Source organism: Cnephaeus nilssonii, assembly GCF_951640355.1.
Source record: "Cnephaeus nilssonii genome assembly, chromosome: 3".
Classification (NCBI taxonomy): domain Eukaryota; kingdom Metazoa; phylum Chordata; class Mammalia; order Chiroptera; family Vespertilionidae; genus Cnephaeus; species Cnephaeus nilssonii.
In genome coordinates, this window is record NC_137074.1 from 301,967 (window position 1) to 321,931 (window position 19,965).

The 19,965-nt window shown below is 48.1% G+C and overlaps 1 protein-coding gene across 3 annotated transcripts in view; it reads left to right on the forward strand.

Annotated features, from left to right (window-relative positions):
• Nucleotides 1–1,387: 1,387 nt before the first annotated feature.
• Nucleotides 1,388–19,965, forward strand: part of BACH1 (BTB domain and CNC homolog 1) — a 34,588-nt gene continuing 16,010 nt past the window's right edge. The window contains exons 1-2 of one of the 3 annotated variants that reach the window (XM_079767199.1): nt 18,983–19,742; nt 19,876–19,948. The gene's annotated coding sequence lies outside the window, so the exon portion shown is untranslated. The other 2 variants (XM_079767196.1, XM_079767198.1) reach the window with 2 other exon arrangements.

Sequence of the window (19,965 nt, forward strand, 5' to 3'; positions counted from 1 at the left end):
TGTCTGGGTCCTGGGTGCTGTCTGGGTCCGGGGTGCTGCCTGGGCCCGGGGTGCTGTCTGGGTCCGGGGTGCTGTCTGGGTCCGGGGTGCTGCCTGGGCCCGGGGTGCTGCCTGGGCCCGGGGTGCTGTCTGGGTCCGGGGTGCTGCCTGGGTCCGGGGTGCTGTCTGGGTCCTGGGTGCTGCCTGGGTCCGGGGTGCTGTCTGGGTCCGGGGTGCTGCCTGGGCCCGGGGTGCTGCCTGGGCCCGGGGTGCTGTCTGGGCCCGGGGTGCTGTCTGGGTCCGGGGTGCTGTCTGGGTCCTGGGTGCTGCCTGGGTCCGGGGTGCTGTCTGGGTCCGGGGTGCTGCCTGGGTCCGGGGTGCTGTCTGGGCGGTGGGTGCTGTCTGGGTCCGGGGTGCTGTCTGGGCCGTGGGTGCTGTCTGGGTCCGGGGTGCTGCCTGGGCGGTGGGTGCTGTCTGGGTCCGGGGTGCTGCCTGGGCCCTGGGTGCTGCCTGTGTCCGGGGTGCTGCCTGGGCCCTGGGTGCTGCCTGGGTCCGGGGTGCTGTCTGGGCCGTGGGTGCTGCCTGGGCCGTGGGTGCTGCCTGGGTCCGGGGTGCTGTCTGGGTCCGGGGTGCTGTCTGGGTCCGGGGTGCTGCCTGGGTCCGGGGTGCTGCCTGGGCCGTGGGTGCTGCCTGGGTCCGGGGTGCTGCCTGGGTCCGGGGTGCTGCCTGGGCGGTGGGTGCTGTCTGGGTCCGGGGTGCTGCCTGGGCCCTGGGTGCTGCCTGTGTCCGGGGTGCTGCCTGGGTCCGGGGTGCTGTCTGGGCCGTGGGTGCTGTCTGGGTCCGGGGTGCTGTCTGGGCCCTGGGTGCTGCCTGGGTCCGGGGTGCACGAGGCGCTCTCCCGCCCGCCCGAGCTGCAGTTCCCAGCTTACCCGGGCGCTGCCCACCTGCTGACCGGGGGCTGCGCGCTGCCCGGGCTCCCGCCAGCGACCCAAGAGGCTGGGGACCACGGTCCCCGCCCGTCCCGCCGCTCTGACCGCGGGAGTCCGGGCTCTCGGGGGGAGAGTGGCAGGGAAGAGGGGGCTTTGCCCATTTGGGGAAGCCGGGCATCACCAGCGCCGAGGGCCCGACAGCCTCCTCCTCTCCGCCCCCAACAGTTGGCTGAGCGCGCCCCGTCGCCGCCTCCCGAGCCCTGCCCTCCCCGTGCCCGCGCGCTCCCTCCGCGACCCCAGCGCGGGCTTCAGGCAGCGCGGACACAGCACCCGGAGCACCTTCTGCCGCGCGGGGACTCGGGACTCCCGGGCTGAGGGGCGGGGCCTCGCGAGGCGGGCCTGGGGGCGGGGCCTCCAGCGAGGGCGGTGCGAAACATCGCGAGGCGGGCCTGGGGGCGGGGCCTAGGCGCCCCTGGAAGGGCGGGCTGGGGTCTCGCGAGGAGGGCCAAGGGGGCGGGACCTCGAGAGGGGGCGTGGCCTCGGCGCCCGGAGGCGGCGGCGGCGGCTGCTGAGGAGAAAGAAGGGGAGCGAGCGGCTGGCCGCGGGGAGGCGGTGAGTCACCTGACCGCTGCCCGCCCGCCGTCCGTCCGTCCGGCTCGCTTGCTGCCGTCCGTCGGGCCGCGCCGCGCCGCGTCTCGGCTCCGGTGAGTGGCTTGGTCGCCCCACGCCCTTCCCCGGAGGGTTCCGGCGTCCGCGGTGCGGGCTGCGGGCCTGTGCGGGAGGCTGCCTGCGGGGCGGGGGCGGGGGCGGAGGCGGCCGCGGTTCCTGGAAGTGGCCGCGTCCGCCGGAAGGAGGACCCGCCGGCCCTCTGCGGACCGGCCGTGCCGTCCTTCATCGGGCGGGTGGGGGGTACGTGCCGGGCCGCGGTCCGGGGGCCTCTGCCCAGCCCGCCCGCCGGTCCCTGGACCCGCCCCAGCCTGCCCGGCTCCGCGCGGTCCTCCTGCCCCTCCGGCACCGCCGCCCCCGGGGGTACGCTCGGGTCTCCGGGAGGGCTCGGCCGGACGGTCCGGCGGCGGCGGGGGCGCGGACTGCGGGGAGGGGAGCGCGGGCCGATGGACTGCGGTGACGGGGACGAGCGCGGGGAAGGGCCCGGCTGCGTTAGGGACGCCGACCCGGCAGAGGGGCCGGTGCCGGTGCCGGGCTGGCCCCGGCGGTGCCTTCCGTCCGGGCTCTCAGGCGGAGCGAGCGCCGGGGCGCTTGGCGGGGCCGGGCGGGCCGTTTCCTCCGGGTGCGGGGCCGGGCGGGCGGGCGGGCGGGCGGCGCGGTGCTGGGACTGAAGCCTGAGCGGGGTCCGCGGGGACTCAGCCCCGAGGAGGGCGCCTGGCGTGGGGCACCCACGGCCGTGTCCGGGGTTTACCGGGGCTCGGCGTGTCGGCTGGGTAACCAGGTAGGACGGGTCCTTAGAAAGTTGGGCTGCTGAGTCATTTGTCCCAGCCCGAGAGGTGATTGGGAACAGCTGGTGTGGGTGCTCGTCACGTGCCTCCACTCGCGAGGGGTTGCCCGGCTGCCGGGGACCGGGCCGGGGTGTCCGGTGCAGGTGAGCGGGTGAGGCGCGGGGTCAGCTCGGGAGGGGCCCGGCGGCCCCGGCGGGTGCAGCCCGAGCAGCCTCCTGCCCCGGCGGAGGGGATGCCCTGCGGAGGGGCGAATGGACAGCAGGGTAACCCAGGAGCTGTTGCAACATATTTTCTCCTCGCAGGCACTTAGCTTTTTGTTTCCCCTTTGTGGTTTTGTTGTTGTGAGGCTTATGCATTTCAAAAAGCGAACTTAACTTGTTCTTCTTAGAGGTTTGTGTATGAGAGCCAGGACTTCCTCCTGGTGTGCGGGGCCCGGCGGGGCCTGCTGCCTGGTGGGTCCGCGTGGGCCGGGCCTGGGCAGGGCTGTCCAGGAAAGCAGGCCTTTACCTGTCTCCGTCTTCGGTGTGACGGTATGACGTGTGTCTCCGCGAATCAGACCCCCTCGGTGCTTTACAGGTGACCCAGGCTTATGGCCCCCATTGCTGACCAAGTGTAGGAACTGGAAACGTGGAGGGGGATCTGCTCGGTACCTGTGGTCCAAAGATGACTCAGCCTTTGACGGTGGTTTGTTTACAACATTTGTATTTGAGACAACAACCACCCTTTAATCTTGTTGTTCTAAGTTTGGGACTAGAGGAGATTAGAAATCATGATCTTTTATTTATGGTTTCTGAGGTGAGGTGCAGAATGATTCATTTGGAAGAAAATAGGAAAACTTTGACATTGAAATTTTACTTGTCTGTAAGATAAAGACATTAACTTCAAGACGCAGATGAACAGAAGGACATGCATATGGTGTGGGTGCAGGGCCCACTTTTTCTTTGGGGACCTAAAAGGTTTATTAACCACTGCCAAAACATTCACCAACTGGAGTACTTTTTTAAAAAACACCACACACCTGATTTCCTGATTCTTTCAAAATGTTCTTAATATTCATTTAATTTTTATTTAAAATGCAGTTCTATTCTTTTTATATTTTAAAGATTAGAAGCTTGAGTGTAAATTTCTTACTACATTGTTGACGTCGGGGAAAGGAAATAAAAAAAGACAGATTTGCCCATTACATTTGATACCATGTGGTTTGAATTTGGAGACAAGCCAGGGGGTTGGTTTAGTGTATGTGACCTGAAGTGTGGTAACATGTGAAAGGATCCAGTGGGAACACCTGAAGATAATCTGTGCATTGGAGTGCGATTTAGATAAAATTTAAAAAAATTACTCTGTACCTGTGACTCCTTGTAAATCTGCATTTTGGGACCATGTGTACACTCCTTGTAACAGTGATTAAGAAGACCACATATTTAGCAGGTCACTTGGCAAGTGGCATTTCCCTCTTTAGGAAAATGTGCTTGACTCAGAAAATCGGCTGGTAGGCATGCTGGGGATGAAGAGTATTTACCATTTGACTGACATCCTGTTAAAGGGAGAATTGCTTCAGCTCTCAAACTTGCATTTCCTGAGGGTTCTACTAAATGGAGGGTGTATGTTATGTGGTGGAATTGATGATTTATGAAATTATTTTGATTAAAAACATGCCAAATAAGGTAATCTGCTGGGGCCCAAGATACGATAATTTGAGCATGATTTTTAAGATCCATGACCTTTGGAGAGTAAATATTTCAGGATTGCAGATAAAATATAGACTTTCACCAGCATGAAGCCTGGGCTGGGGCCTGCTCAGTGCTTGGCATTAACAGAGCTGGCCGGGCTCCCTGTACCTGGGCAGACATGCAGGAAGCACAGGGGTTAAAAGTGGGTCTGGACCCTTGGGAAGTTACTGCATTTAGTTGTGCCTCCATTTCTCTTCTGTCAAATGGGGATGGTGGTAATAGAATCCACATCACAGATAGTTTGCAAATTAAATGCGCTAACGTGTTAAGTGGTTGAATATCCATACATGTTAGGTGTTGTTATCTGTCTTCAAAATCAGGGAAGTGCCTGGTTGCACAGCCAGGCTTGGCAGCCTCCTTGTGCTGAGTTGCAGCTGCAGATTAGGAGGGAGGTGGAGGCGAGCACGTGTGTGAGCCACAGGTCTCTGCTGCTGGAGAACCAGCTGCTGGGAACGTGCTGATAGGTCAGACCCCACTTCCCAGGGCCAGGAGTCCAGCAGCCGCGGGAAGTGCTCGAGGCAGCCCTTGCCAGAGACTTGGAATTGGCTGTGGAAGAAGTAGAGGCACTTTCATCTGCACGTGGTCTCTTCTCCACGTGGAGGCTAAGACGTTGTGGTTGGCAGGTTCAGTAGCCTGTCCACTCCCTCCCGCTCAGTCACGTAGGACAGAACTCATTTCTTGATTCTTTTTCCTGGGCAGTTGGTTGGGAACATTTGGAACGTAAATTTACCTGCCCGTTACTTCTAGGTATTATATTTTCTTCAATGACATGCCTGTGCTAATATAGAAAAATTACCCATGATACACAGTGGTCGTTTTAGATGGGGCTTCTTGCACCTGTTAGTAATCGGAAAGGTTGGGAAGATGTTTTCTGGTTCATCTGTGGAGCGTTGGGGTGCCTTGGCCGAGTTTGTTCAGCAAACTTGGTTGCTGTGCTGGTTGTACAGTATGGATTCATTTTAGTTCTGTGGTTTTGAAACTTGGGCATTTAAAAAAGTGAGACCATTATGTGTTGTATCTGTTAAGCTGTGTTAAATGGTTATCAAGTTGAAACTCTTGATCATTTAGAATTGTGCTTTCATTATTGGTGTAAATATTGAGGAAACAACTGGACTTAGATCATTCTTTTAGTTCATCTCTTGAGATAGAAAGAAAATTTGCTTTGTAGCTTTTTTTTCTTTACCTATAATTGACCTGGAATTGAATTGAACCAAATATCATTTGGATTGTCTAGGTGTTAAACCTCTGATGCATGTAATAGTTTTCCTTTAACCTTTTGCACTCGGATGTCGAGTGTGACTCGACATGGTTAGCATCGGTAGCAGCTCTTTTTATACTCTTTGAATGTATCAATAATTTGAAATATAAAAAAATCCAAATAAGTTTGTATGAAAAGAAACTCCAGTTTTTTATTCTACTGTCGCGCTTTGTAAAATCTGGAGTATTTAAAAAATTAAATCCCGAGTAGAATAAAGGAATCGAGAAAAAAGCAAGCGAGTGCAAAGGGTTAATATCATCATTCCTCTAGAACTGGCCCTGGTTGTTTTTTTTGTTTGTTTGTTTGTTTAAACTATTTATTTTTTATTTTTTAATCTTTATTGTTCAGATTATTACAATTGTTCCTCTTTTTTCCCCCCATAGCTCCCCTCCACCTGGTTCCCACCCTACCCTCTGCCCTTACCCCCCCCACTGCCCTATCCATAGGTGTATGATTTTTGTCCAGTCTCTTCCTGCACCCCCCACACCCTTTTCCGACCAGCCCTTGTTTTGTACAAAATCAAGGATAGTTTAGAGAACATGAATCCTATATAATATAAGGGTAATATGCACATTGACCGAACAGTGGAATGACAGGTCACTATGAGGTGCACTGACCACTAGGGGGCAGGCACTCAACGCAGGTGGTCAGAAGCAGGGCTTATGGCTGAGGAGGCAGTGGCGGTGGCGGGAGCTAAGGATGTCCTACTGCCGGCTTAGGCAGGGAGCGGACCTAAGCTGTGAGTCAGACATTCCCCGAGGGCTTCCGGACTGCTGCGAGCGGGCACAGGCCGGGCTGAGGTACACCCCTCACCTCCACCCCCCAGTGCACAAATGTGCACCAGGCCTCTCGTAGGATAATAAAGTTGCCCCTAAGCAGTACCTTGCTGTTACTGACTGGGGAGGATGGCAGTGGACTGCGGCAGAGCTGGTGAGCTGCTGGCTCCTCTCTCAGGATGGCGGTTTACAAAGTGTTACCTGATGCAGCTGACGCTGTGCACATCATGTTCCCTTGAAGCAAAGCTTTAAATCATTTTCTTGATTTCCTTGAAAACTCATTATCAAGAGAATATTTTGTAATAAAATTATTCCCAGCTTCTATCTGGTAACGTTATTTTCACTTTTTTGTTTGTCATTTCTCAGATTGGATCAGTTGTAGTGGACAGTTTTACTTCCCTTTCCCCCGTTAAAGTGGAATTACACTGAAAAGTGTTTCATATGGGGGTAATTTTCTCAATATCCACCTCCAAGGTTATAGACGGACTAGTTTAGTAAGGGAAACACCTTGCTCCCCTCTCCTCCTTTCTCTCGTGGGATTCTTCTTTTTACTGACTTGTCCTCATCATCTTGGATTCCCAGCGTAGATGTTTTGACTTAAGGAGGTGAACTTACGAAGTGGGGAGACCCCTCGTATCCTCATATCCTTATGCTGCATTCCTCCTCTGAAGTGTGCCACCTGCTTTGAGAGCCAGAAAAAGTAGCGAAGGGATTCTCTGAATCATCCATCCCCATCGGAGAATTTGTTAGAAAGTGTGTAGCTTTAAACGATTTATCACTCTTTTAGTACATTTATTAGGTTGTAACTTTTGGTTGTCCTTCTGTAGTAAGTCTTTTTTGGTAAGATCGTAATTTCATTAGTGTGTATTTTGCACTTTAAGTATTATTTAAAAATGCCAAGAGCCTATCGAATCTTGGCCCAGGACACTTTTCATTCTCAGGATACCTATACGTCTCCTTGTTTACTCTGTGTTTCTGAGAAGTATTCCAAGAATGGCTCAGGGCTCCCCTCAAGACAGAATTTTTCACTTAAATTAGAAAGAGAAGTAAGAAAAAAAAGTTATTGGCCCTTTTAATCACCTTTTCCCAATTAGTAAAGACTTGAAGTAGAAACGCATTTTTCCCAGATGACAGGGTTGCAGACCTTCATTCCCGTCTGTGACCCAGAGAACCCAAAGTCAATGCCAGTTAGGGATGAGGCTGTAGTTACTGTCATTCTGTCTACTTAATTGGCTCTTGGTGGGAAAGGACTGTCACAGATACTACTGAAACTCCAGATACATTTCTTTTTGTTTCAAAAGGAGTTTGGCCTCTGAGGGCATGCCTGTTGCCATTGGCCTAGCTGCTTGTCTGTTCTGACCTCAGGAGCCTGGACCACTTCCTCTGTGGGCCAGGCTGGGGGCTGCTCCCCGAGGCAGGAGTGTACACCAGCCCCTCCCTGCCGTTGCCCCACAGACCTCAGTGTGGAAGGCCCTCCCCCCGCTGAGAGGACTTGGAGCAGCCCCCTAGTCCTGGAAAGTAAAGAAGAATCGTCTTTAAGGTGAAGGCACTTTGTCTCTTCCGTGCCACTGACCCCCGGCCTCACACACAGGCACGTCCAGCTTTGGTGTGTGTAGATGGTGGGGTTGCCAACTTCGTTTCAACGTTGGTGGTGTGCTTACATGCTTGCTGTCCGGCTTACATTTGTTCATGGATTGCCAGTATCTGCGTTATGAAGCACATGTGCCAGGAACTTGGGCAGATGCTGGCAACACTGGACTCTTCGGAAGTCCTAGTCTAGTAGACAAGAAGCGATCGTAGCGTGTTACTTGCGCAATGGCAGCCTGTGAAGTGTGCCCTGGAACCTTAGGAGGTGAGAAGCCTAGGGTTTGGGAGACCAGGAAAGCAATAGGAATGTCAGTGATGAATGAATAGTTTAGCGAGGAAACAGCTTGTTTTGACAACTCTTTTGAGAAGCTTAGCAATGAAGAAGAATAGAGAGATGGATGTTAGTAGGGGGAGGTTGGGTAAGAATGGTTGTGTGTTGGTGTTTGTAGTATCTTACCTTATAATAGACAAATATGCAAATTGACCGCACCTTCGCTACGTCCAAGCCACGCCCACCAACCACGCCACGCCCACCAACCACGCCCACCAGGAAACCGTTGCAGGGACGTTGGGGTGTGGCAGAGCCCAAGGCCGGGAAAGCCTCGGGTGGAAGCTTTCCCGGCCTTGGGCACCAGCGGGGAGCCTGCACGGATCGCAGGAAACCACTGGGGGTCAGCTCCTGCGATCCTTAGCCAGGGATGTTGGGTGCGGCCGAGCCCAAGGCCACCGCCCGGGGCCAAGCCCCAACCCTGAAAGAAGGCAGAAGGCGGTGGCCACAGCCAAGGCCTGGGTCCCCGGTGCCGGCAGAAAACTGGTGCAGGCCGCCAGGTGAATGAAGGTCTATTGCACGAATCTTCGTGCAAACGGGCTACTAGTTTAAAAATAAGGTCAGTGGGAAAAGGTTGAAGATGTCTTTTTATCCGTGAGAAACCTTTCCCAGAAGCCTCATAGTAGATGCATCCCGGCCCCTCCTCTTGGAGGTTCCTGGGCCAACACTGCCCATCAGCCAGGAGCTGAGTCCCAGGGGCCAGGCACCACTGGGATTGCCTGGAGTGGATCGCGATTCATTTGAGCTGGGACGAGTTTTCCCCAGAAACACATGCCTCAGTGGAGAGTGGGTTTGTGAGCACAGTCAGGGTGGGGTTAGGATGAAGGTGAGCGGTGCTGGGCGGTGGGTTTTCCCTGCCTGCTGTTGGCCCACCCCTGCCCACACACACACTGCCCAGTGCAGAGAAGGTGTGCTTGCCTTTAGATTAGGAACTTTAGGTGACTTCCCCCTTCTACCGTACCACATTTTCTACAACGACCAAGTATTGCTGTTACAATCACATCAATCAAATACATGTTTTATTTAAAAACTAGAGGCCCAGTGCATGAAATTCATGCACAGTAGGGTCCCTAGCAGCTTCTGGCTGCTGGCCAGGGCCAGGGCCTCCCTTCGTTCCGCGCCACCCCCTGGTGGTCAGCGCACATCATAGCGAGCGATTGAACTCCCTGTTGGTCCAACTCCTGAGGGGACACTTTGCATATTAGGCTTTTATATGTATAGATTATTTAAAAATTAAAAATGCTCTTTCTATCCAAGCAAGTATATTACATATGGGAAGAATATACTTCTTTCAGTACTCAAAGCAGTCCTAAAGTTCTTTGCTTTCTCTGAATGCTTTCAGGGTAAGGAGAATAGATGCTATCTTGCCACCTCTCATTGTGTATATACCAGGTGAACTGCGCTCTCTTAACCTGTGGGCATGCCCACCTGCGATGGCTGTGGCTGTCACCTGAATAGAGTGCTGGGTTCATTGACTGGATGGGGAGAATTTTGCGGAACTCAAGTCTTAGAAAAGACTTGTAATATGGCCAAAATATTTTTTTGTCTCAAGTAAAACAGTATTTACCTATTCAGTTTCTCAAATAATGTCTGAACCGAGGAATATTTCACCTTTTACTTTTAACAGGCCTCGCATTATTATTTTATTAAATCTTGGGATGGTTATATTTTGGAAAGTAGCCATCGAGAGCTTAGGTGGAAAGTCTACGTTTTGGAGATGGCAGTTTGACTCCCAAGTTACTAGATGTACTGGTTAATAATGCAGATTTTGTAAAAGAAAACATGGTAATTTCAAGAGAAACATCAAAAGTGCTTTATTCAAAGTAATGTCCATCACTAGCTACACATTTCCCCATCTTTCAGGTAATTTGTGGATACCGTCCCAATAGGACTTCTCTTGTTTTGAGGCAAACCATTAAGAAACCCATTTTTCCATTTCGTACGTTTTGAAGTGCTGCTCAGAAAGTGCGTGTGCCATCGATCGGAACAAGTGGTAATCTGAAGGAGCAAGGTCTGGTGAATACAGTGGGTGGGTTAATACTTCCCAGGCAAGATCTTTTAATGTGACTTTAACTGGTTTTGAAGTGTGTGATGGTGTGTCATCATGAAGCAAAATTACTTTGCTGTGTCTTCTGGCACATTCTGGTCGTTTCACGATCAAAGTGTGGTTCAAATTGATTATTTGTTGTCAGTAGCGATCAGTATTAACAGTTTCACCTGGTTTTAGAAGCTGATAATACACCACACCTTCCTGATCCCACCAAATGCAGAGCATTGTCTTCTTGCCAAAGCGATTTGGCCTTGCAGTCAATGTTGGTTGACCTGGATCAACCCATGATTTTGTGCATTTGGGATTCTCAAAATAAATCCACTTTTCATCGCTAGTCACAATTTGATGCAAAAAAGACTTTCGTGCTGTTGAAGCAACATTTTATTGATGACTTTTCGGTTTTCCATTTGTTTTTCATTCAGTTGATGTGGCACCCATTTTCTTTCCTTTAAAATCTTTCCCATTGCTTGTAAACGATTGGAAATTGTTTGCTGAGCAACGTTTAATCTTTCTGCAAGTTGTTTTTGAGTTTGACATGCATCTGCATCCAAAAATGCTTGTAATTGTTTGTCTTCAAACGTTTTCAGTTGACCTGGACGTTCTTTGTCTTTCACATTGAAGTCATCACTTTTAACGTGTTTAACCCAGTGCTCACAAGTATCCTGAGATGGCGCATGTTCACCATAAGCTTCCCGAAGTATACGATAACTTTTTCTTCAAAATAAAGTAATGAGTTAAAACTTCCCGCAAATGCTCTTTTTTTTTTTTTTGGCACGAAATTTGACATTTTTAAGTGTAAAAATATCTGTGATGTTAACACCTTCAGCAAATTTGACCTATGAAGTTTTGAAGCTTGTTGACAATACAACAAAATAGCACACATATCAAATCGCATCTATATCAACATATGTGTAACTCTCCATCTCTTGAAAAAAATCCGCATTATTAACCGGTACACCTGGTACCATAAATAAGGAACTGGACTTCAGCATTTTAGGTTTAGCTGTGGGTATTGAGATACTGTAGGTCTGTGTACTGTCAGGGACTCGTGGATTAGGTTTTTTAAAACAATATTTCTACCTAAATAAAAAAGTTTTAATTCTGTGATTCATGCAGTATTCTAATTGCTCACTGTAACTGCTGCCTTACTTAATTAAAATGTTACTTAATTGTTTTACTCTTTTTTTTTTGTTTTTTTTTTGAGTGGCTTAAACAGTAGCAATTTATTGTCTGTATAAATTCTGGAGGCCAGAGGTACCAAATCAAGGTCTTGGGAGGATTTGTTCCTTCGGAGGGCTGTGGGGGTGACTCTGTTCCACACCTCTTCCCTAGCTTTATGTGAACTTTTTTTACTCTTAATCCTTTTTTTGTGACTCAAATTTATTATGAGTTGGAGCGAGGTAGTGTGTAGGGAATGGTTGGGCATTTGAAGGGCGCTTTTCAGATACTTAGCATATTTGTCAGCTCTTAGGGCTGATTCCATTCTGTTCTAGGGCTTCCGCTTCCTGAGTCTGGGCAATCAGAAATAAATAATTTGGATTATGGTTATAATCTTTACAGTTTGAAAACAAAAGGACATATGAAGCATCTTTAATATTTTAATTTAAATGTAGGGCATGGACACTAATGCTCTGGATTGAAAGTAACTTTTAGTGAAATATCTAGCATACTTACCTCGAATTTTCCCTATGTAGTTGGGTAGAACTATAGAATTTGATATAAGTTCAGCATAGTTCAGTGTCAGGTTCCTCTTAGCACTATGTGAGATTGTTTATGTAACCCAAGAAGTGTTAATAACAAATTAGTTAACCAGATATTGAGTAATAAGGGGAAATTTGGCATTTCTTAAATGCCCTTTTAATCTGCTTAACACAAATGAGGATACTTGTGGCATTTCCATCTATTCCTTGTTCTTCCACCTCTCTTTACTTTTATCTCCCCGCCCCAATAACAACAGCAACCCCCCCCCCCCCACACACACACACACACACGTAGATTATGGAACATACTTGCAATGTAATATTTGGACCGGGGGCAGAAGACCTTTTCACCATTGAAGTTACTGATTCTTCAAGGGCTTCAGTTTCTTCATCTGTAGCAAGTGGGGGAGTGGGTCAGACCAGTTGAATGTGCTCTTTTAACTAGGAAATATTGGCCTTGTGAAATTAGCAATCATCTTGAGCAGAATTGTGCAGTTTTGAAATTTTCTTTTCACCTTGTTGAGATCTTTAAATTTTTATTTTAAAACTAGAGGCTTGGTGCATGAAATTCGTGCACTTGGGGGGGGGGGTTGTCCCTCAACCCAGCCTGCGCCCTCTCGGAGTACGGGAGTCCTTGGGGGATCTCTGACTGACTGGCAGTCGGACATCCTTAGTGCTGCCGTGGAGGCAGGAGAGGCTCCTGCCACTTTCACTGTGCTCACCAGCCGAGAGTCCAGCTTCTGGCTGAGTGGCGCTCACCCTGTGGGAGTGCACTGACCACCAGGGGACAACTCCTGCATTGAGCGTCTGCCCCTGGTGGTCAATGTGCCTCATAGCAACCGGTTGTTCTGCTGCTCGGTCAATTTGCATATTAGTCTTTTATTATATAGGAAGTTTAGGAAGCTCTGCATTTTGTAACTTAATTCTTGTGTTTGTAGAGCCTTTTAAAATGCAATTTTTTTTTAATAAAAATTTTATTAGTTTTAGAGACAGGAAGGGAGAGGGGAAGGGGGCGGGGAGAGAAACATTGATGTGAGAGAGGATCATCAACGATTGCTACTCTTTCACATGCACCCTGACCAGGGATCAAACCTGCCACCTTTTGGTGCATGGGATGACACTCAATCAACTGAGCCACACCAGCCAGGGCATAAAATGAAGTTTTATTTTGGTCACTTGCTTAATAATGGCAGTAATTATGATAAAACATTGATTCTGTGCCAAGCTTGGTGCTATTAAATGTGCCAAACCATCCAATCCTTAGAGTAAGTAGTAGTGCTTTTCTTAGGGGACCTGAGGGAGGAGTCCGTGTTTGACAGAAGATCACAGTTGGAAATACTGGCAAAGCCTTAGTTGTAGCCATGTACTCCTGCTCGTTCCCACACTGTCCTGTTGATAGTATTAAAATGACCTAAACTTGGTTTTCTCTTGCATTTCATAATGCTGTGTGTGTGTCTAGCACTTTATTGTCCTCAAAGGGCTTTGTGAGATGAGGGGGGAGCTGCCTGCAGATTCATGGTGCACACTTGCCCTTGTTCCTGGGCTGCACCTGACTCTATGTCTTTCCCCTTCTTTTCTTTAACAGGGTTCTCCTCTTCCAGGTCAGATCACCATCCTGTTTTAGCTTGCTATACAATTTAATTTTTTGTGTGATTACTATGAAGGTATCAGTGGAGGCTACTGTATTTTAGAGGCACCCATGAATTTTCTACATAGTGACAAGCCACTATTCACTGATAATGGGAGGGAATAGTAATTGACTTGAGAGTGTTCAGGACAATAAAAACAAATGTGAACTTCATTTTTAATGAAGGCACCCTTTTTGTTTATAGTTACTGCTTATTTTTAACATTTTTTTTGATTACAAAGAATGGGTGTTTATGGTTAAGCATTTAAATGCAGAAATAAATAAAAATTACCTAGGTGGAACCATTGTTACTGTTTTGATGCGTATCCTGACTAAAGGTGGAGGAACCAAGGTTTGTGGATATGTTAACTCTGAGGTGCCTTTGAGACACACAAGTCGTAATGGGAGTGCAGCTGGTCACGTGGAGTCCTGGCTGGACCACATGTAGATGAGAGGGGACTGCAGTCCAGGAGTGAGCATGTTCCTGTGGCTCTGGGTGAGTTCACCCAGGGAGTTTGTGCAGAGGGGAGGAGAGCCTGGCAGGTGGCTCGCTTGGTTGGAGCGTGGTCCTGTGCACCGAGAGGTGGCGGGTTCGATTCCCGTCAGGGCACATGCCTAGGTTGCAGGTTTAGTTCTGGTCGGGGTGTGTGCAGGAGGCAACCAATTGATGTTTCTCTTTCACATGATGTTTCTCTGTCTCACTCTCTCTTCCTTAAATCAATAAACATATCCTTCAGGTGAGGATTTAAAAAAGAGGGAGAAATTTAAGGATTAAGCCCTGGGCTCTCCAGCATTTAGAGGTTTGGAAGAGGAGGAGGATCCCCCAAAGAAAGTTGGTAGGTGGTGCCAGTACGATACGTGTTGGGACTGGGGTACCCTGGAAGCCGAGTGAAGGAAGGATGCAGGGAGGGGATGGCTCATCTGGACTCCTGCCGAATGCTGTGAGAGAAACGGGGGGTTTGCCATTGGCGGAGGGGAGGCCATCGAGCCTCAGAGTGGTGTTCCTGGCGTGGAGGGAAAAGCCTGATGTGGGCTCATGACGTCAGGAAGACGGAAGTGGGGTGCTGTGAATATAAACGGCTCTTTTTGGGAGTTCACCGAAGGGGACAGAGATTTTATGGTAGGTAGCAGGGTCTCGGAAAGGTCAAGACATTTTATTTTAAGAGAAGAGTCATTTCAAAAAGAAAAAGAAGAGTCATTGCAGTATGTTTTGTATGATAATGGGAATGCTGTTTGTTCATTTTCTTCTCATCTTATCTTGGTGAGACTGTGCTGAAGTTTGTCCATTTGACTGGTCTTCTCAGAGAATTAGCTCGTGGTTTAATGAACAGTTCTACCAAAAGCAGACACACAATTGCACTGTGTGAGGGGCTCTGTTGGTGAGCGCAGAGGTTCCCTCAGGTTCGGGAAGGTGGCCCGAGCATCACAGCTCCTCCCTCCCAGGACACCCACACATGCTGTCAACATAAATATTAAATCCAAACAGGAGCGCTTACTCTACTTTTTCTATCTCCTCCATCTCTTAGTGTCTATGTCAGATCTAAGATTTTAGGTAAAGGTTGTTGTTTTTTTTTCACATCAAATTTCTTTTCAGTTTGTAGAATCTTTAAAAAGTTGCATTAAGACTCGAACCAAGTTATCAACAATTTGGACTTAACCCAGATTTACTTTTTTGGTTTGCTATCTATTTAAACATCTTTTTTAGTTTTTATCCTAAAACAGCCTCATCTGTTGCACCCCATCCCACCTCTAATTCTGCTTCATGGTTAATATTCATGTTTGTTTATTTTTGCTATTTACTTCTTTTGGTGCTTACTTACCTCTATGTCTCTAAGATGTTCATACTTCATTTATTTATGAACTTAAGACATTATCTGTTGGTTTCCTGTTATCCTGAATGTTGATTTTTGTTTGCTTCTACCATCCCTCCCACCTGTATTTATAATTTTTATTCCTGTTCTTGGTCACCTCTATAAATCGAAATTAACATATATCTTTTTTACTTTGGTCTCATTAATCTAAGGAAGTACCTTCTTGACTTTAGATATTGTAAGTCGTTAGACGTACCTCCTTTCCTTTCAGTTCTCTCTGGTTCCATCTCCCGACCTGTCAGGGTTACCGTTCTGTAGCGGTCATTAAGTCCTGTCTTACTGTCTGTTTTGAAAACCAGTTAGTGTTCATGTTTTGTCTGTGCTGCTGGGCAGGGAAGCTGAGCAGCATGTGTTCCCTCTCCCCACAGCCTCGCTGTCTCCTGTGCCACTCAAAACCAGGTTAATATTTAAAAAGGCAACTTTATGTTTACAGAGTAGAAAACCAGAAAGTGAAGTTAAACAAATCCGTTTATAGTAACTACACAAAAGTAAAAGGACTTGGGACTAAATGTAACAAAAGATATTCTTTACTAGAAACATTGGAATAATGCTGAGGGAAATTAAAGAAGACCTCAGTAAATGGGAGATAAGCATGTTTGTGCATCAGAAAACTCCATTTGTTAGGTGTTGGTTTTCCCTAAATGGGTATATAGATTCATTGCAATCCTAATAAAATTCCACTGGCTCTTACCGCTAAATAGAAAGAAAAAAATAGCCCAGTTAAAAATAGACAGGAGACTTGAACAGACATTTCACAAAAGAAGACACACAGCTGGCCAATAAACACACATAGATATGATGTTCAACATCACTAGCCATCAGGACCTGCAAACTAAACCACAGGGGGAGAGTGCTGTGCGCTGTTAGGGCAGCTGAGGCAAAAAATGCCGGCAATGCCAGGGCAGGTGAAAGTGAGGAGCAGCCGGAACCTTCAGACACTGCTGGCAGCAATGTCAAAGGATACCATTGCTTTGGAAAACGGTTTAGCCATTTCTGAGAAGTTAAACACAAATCTACTGTAGCACTCCGCTCTCTACTCCTAGATATTTATTTGCACAAGAGAATGAAGTGTATGTCCATTCAGATGTTCACTGAAGCTTTATCACAAAAATCCCAAACTGGAAACAGTGCAATTGTCCATGTTTATTACAGTTGTCCATCAATAGTGAATGGATAAACAAATGGTGGAATATCCATGTAATGGAATATTATTTAGCAATAAAAACCAACCAACCACTGATGTACACAGTATGATTGTCATAAGCTGAGTGAAAGAAACCTGAAACCAGAGAACACAGTGTGTGATTTCATTTATATCAAGATCAGAGAAAATGCATAAAGAAATTGTTGGTACCCAGAGCCAGGGAAGCAGGAAGGAGAGATCCCAAGGGGCCTGTGGAATGTTGAGGAGTGATGGGTGTTCCTAGTCTTGATCGTGGTGGTAGTTTTGTACACAAATACCAGTGTCAAAACTCACTGGACTGTACACTTTAAATAGTGTCGTTTGTTCTACGTAATCATAACTCAAAGTTGAGAAATAAAATACTGACCCTGAAACATCCATCAGAAAGAATATATGCACCCCTCTGTTCATAGCAGCGTTATTGACAGTAGCTAAGATCTGGGAAACAGCCCAAGTGCCCATCAGTAGGAGTGGATAAAAAAACTGGTGCATTTACACCATGGAATACTATGCAGCTGTAAAAAAGAAGGATCTCTCACCCTTTGAGACAGCGTGGAGGGACCTAGAGAGCATTATGCTAAGTGAAATAAGTCAGTCAGAGAAAGACAAGTATCACATCATCTCATTTATATGTGGAATCTAATGAATAAAATGAACTGATGAGCAAAATAGATCCAGAGACACTGAAGCATAGAAAGACTGAAGATCCTCATAGGGAAGGGGTGTGTGTGTGGGGCGGGGGGCGGGGAGTGGGAAGATTAACCAAAGACCTTGTACGCATATGTGCTTACCCCGTGGATACAGACAATAGTGGGGTGAAGGCTCTGGGAGGGGATGGGAGTGGGGAGGATGGGTCCAAAAGGGGGAAAAAGGAGACATCTGTAATACTTTCAACAATAAAGATAGATTTAAAAAATAAAATAGTGACCAATAAAAAGATATATTCAGTAAATTTGCTTTATTGGTCTGGGCCAAGTGCACTTGCTACTTCACATTTTCTTACCATAGTCATATTCCATTGATGTTTAATAATCTCTTTAGGGTCAAGTAGCTGCTAACTATGTTCACTAATAAAAGACCTCGTTATTTACGTTCTCTGTGGTAAGAAAGTGGAATCAGTTATTCCTGTTTTGGTTCTGGAACTTGGCTTTCCTGTGTTCCTTCTCTTCTTTCCTCCCTTCCAAGCTATTTTACACTTACTACCCAGAATCCTCAAAGCTGGGCTTGTTGACTTGGGAAGTAAAAAACCTACTTTTTGTTCCTGATCTCTCAGTGGGTGAGCCTGCACCAACTCCCCCAGACTCTAACCATTCAGACTGCTCCCTTCTAAATGTAACTGTAGCCTTACATTTTAGATACGGAATTGTTCCAATAAATATAGCAGAAGATCCATGATTACATAGTTTCTAATACTAGGAAGAGTAAATGGGAAAAAAAATCTAACTTTTCCTGTATGGAACCTCTCATAATGTTGTAATAATCATGAGCTTCAAAAACTGCATTATTCTCCCCCCCCCCCCCCCCCCCCGTTCCTCCATTAAAGAAATGTTGTGGCATCCTTAGTGACATGGTTTTAACATGGATTGCCAGCCCACTTTCCCATATGTCACTGTAAAGTTCTTCGTTGTTGTGCTGCTGGACGCCTTTCTGCTACTCAGCCTTGTTCAGACTTTGTTTTACATCTTCTTTTAGCCTTTTTTGATATATTCATCCATGCATCCTACCCAGTCATACTTAAGATTTTTTCATAAGACAGAGAGAAACAGATTTAGAAAATATGATTATCAGATATGATGTTTAAGCAAGTGTGATATTTAAGATCTGCCAAAGGTGAAAGAAAATAGCAAATCTTGGTCACAGAGTCCTTCTTCCTGGCTCGTTGGCAGGTGAGTCAGGTCTCGGAGCGTTGGGAAGAACGCCGACTTGAGTGATGTCTCTGACTTAAATTCCCCAGATGTTTGGATGTTAAGGCTCTTTCAGAATTGGAAATGGTGACAAGAAAAGCCATGTTTTAAAGAAATGCTTTCCTGTGCACATCTCCATTTAAACTGCTTTTCTTATAAAGGCCCCTGGAGGAAAGACCAAGGGGCTGACACGGGGGCTTTGCCGTCCACTGGACAACAGAGGAGAAGGTGCCCCTGGTGTCCAGAGCTGCTCCCTCTCTGGGCTCCTGGGTGCATCGTAACTGACCTCGACCGACTTGGTGTAGGTCGGCAAACCGCGGCTCGCGAGCCACATGCGGCTCTTTGGCCCCTTGAGTGTTCTAACGCCACTTCTTCCAAATAGACTTGCCCAGGCCGAAAACCAACTTCTGCACATTGGCCACGAAGTTTCCATCGCACTGTACGTGCATGCCCGCACGTGGTATTTTGTGGAAGAGCCACACTCAAGGGGCTAAAGAGCCGCATGTGGCTCGTGAGCCGCGGTTTGCCGACCGCTGGTGTAGGGGATGTCGGAGGGAGCCACGAAGGAGGCGTGGTGAGGGGACTGAGCCATAGAGACCCTGCCTTGCGGCTGAGCTGAGGGAGGCAGAGCGATGGACGGGCGCTGGAGGGGGAGGCAGGCAGAACAGTGAGGACGAAAGAAGGACCTCAGCCAGGCTGCCATGGAGGCACTGCGTCCGTGTACAGGCCAGGAGAGTGGCCTGTTGCACTGTTCCTGATATCTAGGGTCACTGGTCACTTATGGGCCCCCCTTCTTCCCCCAACCCTTGGTGAACAGGACTGTTTTGGAAATCATAGTTCTCTTTAGTTGAATATTATGGTTAAGTGAGAATTGACCAGGGAGTAGTTTTTGTCTGAAGACTTACTGCAAGTAAATATCTTCGGAAATGTTCCCCTTCCTGTGTCTCTGGATTATAGTGATCACTGTTGTCTCTTTCACCCGGGCATCCTTTCCCGTCTGAGCATCTCTAGGTTATGTTCTGAATGCGGGCACTGTCCCTTGTTTTCACGGCACCTGCCCTGCTGTGTGGCAGGATAGACACCCGTAGGAATAATAGTTGTCATCGTTCAGTGAAGATAGAGGATGTTTGGATGGTTGTCTTTTTCTGTTAAATGAGTCTTTGGTGTCAGGTAACTTTCTGTGCCTCCCACGTTGAGAACCTAAAAGGACCGCGCCGCCCCATGAGACGTGAGGTGGGTGATGCGCCCGCTCTTTGCTGCTCGTGGACGTGACCCTCACACAGTGTCTCCTGAGTGTCTGCTTCAAAGCAGGCGGGCCTGGCTCCATGATCCGCCAGTTACCTGAGGTGCTTAAAAGCTTTTAAAAGTAAGTTATCCGTAAAGTTACTTGTATTAAAATGTGATAAAGCCACAGCACCATTTTTCATTTTCTTTATGATTTTGAAAGAAAAACATCAAGTGATCACTGTTTTAAAACTCACATTGTGTGTGTTGAGCAGAGAGCAGAAGTTATTTCCAAATGGAGGTACAGGAAGCGTGAAATGTCTGCTCATCCTTTGTCAGCATTACCGGGTGAGTCAGCAATTTGC